The sequence below is a fragment of the Eumetopias jubatus genome, unplaced genomic scaffold, assembly GCF_037043125.1.
Source record: "Eumetopias jubatus isolate StellerSeaLion01/CBP00866 unplaced genomic scaffold, mEumJub1_p1.0 scaffold_2, whole genome shotgun sequence".
Lineage (NCBI taxonomy): Eukaryota > Metazoa > Chordata > Mammalia > Carnivora > Otariidae > Eumetopias > Eumetopias jubatus.
This window is the reverse complement of record NW_028274808.1, coordinates 13,612,770-13,617,761: the sequence shown is the minus strand read 5'-3', so window position 1 is coordinate 13,617,761 and position 4,992 is coordinate 13,612,770. Positions and strand designations below refer to the sequence as shown.

Here is a 4,992-nt window from a genome sequence, read left to right as displayed (position 1 = left end):
GCTTTTAATCCAGAGAAGTAAGAGTGTATTTTTATGAGCAATTTGTACACAAGTGTTCATAGAAGCTTTAGTACTTTCCAAAGTGGAAATTGTCTTTCAAAGGGTAAATGGTTAAATAAATTGTGGTACATTCATAACATGGAATACCACTCCAGCAATACAAGGAAAGGATTCTTGACACATAAAATGACTTGGATGAATCTCAAAAGAATCATGGTAGGAAAAAAAGGCAAAGTTTGCATACTCTATGATTACATTTATATGAAATTCTTTAGATAATAAAATTTTAGAGACCAAGTACGATTAGTTGCTGCCAGGGGTTAGGAATGGGGAAGGATGGGTGTGCCTGTCAACAGGTAAAATGAAGGCTCCTTGTATTTTTAATTACTTGTAATTTTAATTGATGGTACAGTTCTGCATATTGGTTGTAGTGGTAGGTACACAAAGTTATACATGTGATGAAATTTCACAGAACTACAGACACACACGTACATACAAATGAGTGTATATATAACTAGTGAATAAGTTCTGTGGATTGCACCGGTATCAGTTTTCTAGCTTTGATATTGCAATATAGTTATATGCAAGCTGCAAACACAGGCAAGGCTGGATTAAGGGTCCACAGACCTTCCTGTAAATTTCTTTGAAACCTGTGAATCTATAATTATTGCAAAATTCAAAAAAGTTAAAAAAAAATAAAATAAATGCACACAACCTTAGTGACCTATAGGAAAATATCAAGTAATCTAACATACATTTTACTGAGGTCCAGAGGAGAGTAGAGAAAATATTTGAAAACAAGGAAAAAGTATTTAACACACTAATAAACTAACTTTCTAATTTTTAGGTCCAAGAAGCTCAGCAAAAACCATGCAGGAAATACAAACAAAAACAAAAACAAGAAAAGAGGTACCTGGTCATATCAGAGCTGAAAACCAAGGATAAAGAGAAAATCCTGACATTAGTCAGAGAGAAAAGACTCATTACATATAAAGCAATGGTTCTTAACTGGGGACAATTTTGTCTGCTGGAAAAATCTGGCAATTTCTGGAGACATATTTGATTTTCACAACCGGGAGTGGTTGTGGGGTGCAAATGGCAACTAGCCCGTAGAGGCCAGAGATGCTGCTAACCATCCTACAATGCTTAGGGAAGCCACCCACAATAAAGAATTGTGTGGCTTACAATATATAAAGCACTAACCTGAGAAATCTTGCTATAAGAAATAATAAGAAGAATGATGGCCAACTTCAGATCCGAAGCGATGGAAGCCAGAAGATAATTAAATGACACCTTTATGGTGACAGGAAAAAAAAGTCACTCAACCCAGAATTCTATGTCCAGTAAAAAAAAAAAAAAAGAAAAGAAAAAATTCTTTTAAATAGATTAAAGATTTTCAGATAAATGAAAGCTGAGAAAATCTGTCACTAGCAAACCTGCACTGCCAAAAATAACACAGAAATATCTTCAGGCTAAAGGGAAATGATACCAGATGGAAAGCTGATCTATGGAAATGAATGAAGAATGTGTAAAATGATAAATATATGGGGATATACATATGATATTTCATACATATACTGATAGATTATATATTATAATTTTAATAATTATATATTATTACATATAATTATATATGCATATGTGTACCTATGTATGTATACACATACACATACACCCTTTTTTTTCTTCTCTTAGTATTATGGGTTGAATTGAATCTCCCTAAATTCAAATGTTGAGATCCTAAACCCCAGTATCTATAAATTTGACCTTATTTGGAAATAGGGTCTTTGCAGATGTCATCACGTTAAGATGAGATCATCAGGCGGGACCCTATTCCAATATGACTGATGTTCTTACAAAAAGGGGAAACTGAGAATGCAGAGACATGTGTATGGACACAAAAGGAACACCCTGTGAAGATTGGAATTCTGTTGCCACAAGTCCAGGAACTAACAGCTCAGGGACAGATCTTCAACAGAGCATTTCCTGAGCACCGACAGGGAGCACGGCCTTGCTCACACCTTGATCTGGGATTTGTTGCCCTCCAGAACTGTGAGACGATAAATTGATTTTGTTTAAGCCATTCAGTTCGTGGTACTTTGTTACGACAACCCTAGCAAACTAATATACTTAGTTTCTCTAAACAACAACTGACCATTTAAGGCAAAAATAATAATATTACATTGCAGTGTCTTAATGTGTGTAGAATCAAAATATATGATAAAAAAAAGCACAAAAATGAGGGCTCAAGTGAAATTCTACTTTTACAATGTTTTAAAATGTTATTCAAAGCATACTAAGTAAACTGTGATAAGATTGCATATTGTAAACATTTAAAAAGTTATATTAGGTACAACTAAAGAGCCTGAATGAAGGAATTAAAGTGGATATTGAAAAAAATTTTTTGGTTAGGGGTGCCTGGGTGGCACAGTTGGTCCACTCTTGGTTTCAGCTCAGGTCATGATTTCATGGTTGCCAGATCGAGCCCCAAGTCCGGCTCCACACTCAGTGTAGAGTGTGCTTGAGATTCTCTCTCCCTCTCCCTTATTCTCTCTCTCTCTCTCAAATGAATAAATATATCTTAAAAATTTTTCTGATTACTCCCCAAAGAAAGAAACGAGGAACTGAAGAATAAAAACCAAATGTAATAAATAGCAAAATTGTAGATTTAAATTCCAACAATTTATTATATGCAATGAGCTGAACACTCCAATTATAAGGCATACCAGACAAAATACAAGAAAGAAGTATATATTATCTCAAGAAATTCACCTTCATCACAAGATACAGACAGATTGACAGTAAAAGACTAGGAAAAGATACATCATGTAAACAACAGGCAAAAGTAGGTGATAAAGCTCTATCTGTATCAGAAAAAGCAGACATGAAGATGAAGAATGTTGCTAGAGTAAAAGAGGAATATTTCATAAATAAAAGCCCTGATTCTTTAGGAATTTACAACAACCTTAACAACAGGTATATGTGTATATAGGTAACAACAGAGCTTCAATAATGCATGAAATAAATGTTGACAGAACAACAAAGAAATTGATCAGTCTATATTCATAGTTAGAGAATGTTAGCACCTCTCTTTCAGTATTTTATAGAACACAGATTTTTTTAAAAAATGTTAGGATAAAGAGGATTTCAACCACATGATCAAACAAATTGAAGAAATTTATATTTATATAACATGACACCCAACAATTTCATAGTATGCATTTCTTTCAAATGCACTTAGGACATTCACCAATATATACCTTAGGATGTTATCAGCTACAAAATAAAATGTCTCAACAATTTCAAAAGATAGAAATCTCACAAAATACATCTCTAAAGAGAGAGGGATTAAATTAGAATAAGAGATCTATAAAAATCTCTAAGTATTTATAATTAAAACAACATCCTTCTAAATAATCTGCAGTGAAAGAGTAAATCATAAAGGAAACCAGAGGATATTTGCAACTAAATGACAATGAAAGGGGCGCCTGGGTGGCTCAGTCGTTAAGCGTCCGCCTTCGGCTCAGGTCATGGTCCCAGGGTCCTGGGATCGAGCCCCGCATCAGGGGCTCCCTGCTCAGCGGGAAGTCTGCTTCTCCCTCTCCCACTCCCCCTGCTTGTGTTCCCTCTCTCACTGTCTCTCTCTCTCTGTCAAATAAATAAAATCTTTAAAAAAAAATAAAATAAATGACAATGAAAATATCATGGATAAAAATTTGTGGGATGCAGCAAAAGTAATGATTCAAGGGAAATTTGTAGCATTATAATATTTATATAGCAAGAGAAGAATGAGTTAAAGCTATAATCTAAGTTACTGTCTTAAGTATCTGGAAAAAGAAGATCAAATTAAAGTGAAAAGAAAAATAGTAAAAAGAAAAAGAAAATTAATTACATTTAAAAAAGACAGAAAATTGCTCTTTCCCATCTTGCAAGATGGCGGGCGAAAAAGCTGAGAAGCCGGATACTAAGGAGAAGAAACCTGAAGCTAAGAAGGCTGATGCCGTGGCAAGGCTAAGAAGGGTGACCCCAAGGCTAAAACGCCAAAGAAGGGGAAGCCCCACTGCAGCCGAAACCCTGTCCTTGTCAGAGGAATTGGCAGATATTCCCGATCGGCTATGTATTCCAGAAAGGCCATGTGCAAGAGGAAGTATTCGGCAGCTAAGTCCAGGGTTGAAAAGAAAAAGAAGGAGAAAGTTCTTGCTACTGCCACAAAACCAGTTGGTGGTGACCAGAACGGTGGTACCTGAGTGGTTAAACTTCGCAAAATGCCCAGGTATGACCCTACTGAAGATGTGCCTCAAAAGCTGTGGAGCCGCGGCAGAAAACCTTTCAGTCAGCACGTGAGAAAGCTGCGAGCTAGTATCACCCCCGGGACCATTTTGATCATCCTCACTGGACGCCACAGCTGTGGACTCGCAAATTCTGCCAAAAATCAAAGCGGTTCCTCAGCTTCAGGGCTACCTCCGCTCTGTGTTTTCTCTCACAAATGGAGCTTACCCTCACAAATTGGTGTTCTAAATTTCTTACAAAGAACGTAATTAAATAACTGATCCATTAAAAAAAAAAAAAAAAGAAAATTAACAAATCCCAAACCTGGTACTTTGAAAAGACTAATAAATTGAATGGACCTTAGCAGAACTGATCAAGAAAAAGTATTTTAAAAAAACCACAAATTACCAAAATCAGGAATGACAGAGGAAATATGACTACAAATGATACAGAGATTTAAAGGATAATAAAGGAATATTATGAACATTTGTGGGCAAATGTTTGACAGCTTATATGAAAGAAGTACATCGAAAAGCTCAATTTACCAAAATTAACAAAAAAAATGAAAACAATGTAAAAGCTCTGTATCTCTTAAATAATTAAATTTGTAATTACAAACTTCCCCACTAAGAAAACTCTAAGCTGAGATGGATTGTCTGGTGAATTCTGTCAAAGTTCTATGGATAAATGAATCCAGAAAAGTTAAAAGAACAGACAGCCAGA

General features: G+C 35.4%; 1 pseudogene; it reads left to right on the top strand.

The window, feature by feature from the left end:
* Positions 1-3,920: 3,920 nt before the first annotated feature.
* On the top strand, positions 3,921-4,538 carry LOC114206123 (large ribosomal subunit protein eL6 pseudogene; annotated as a pseudogene).
* Positions 4,539-4,992: the final 454 nt, after the last annotated feature.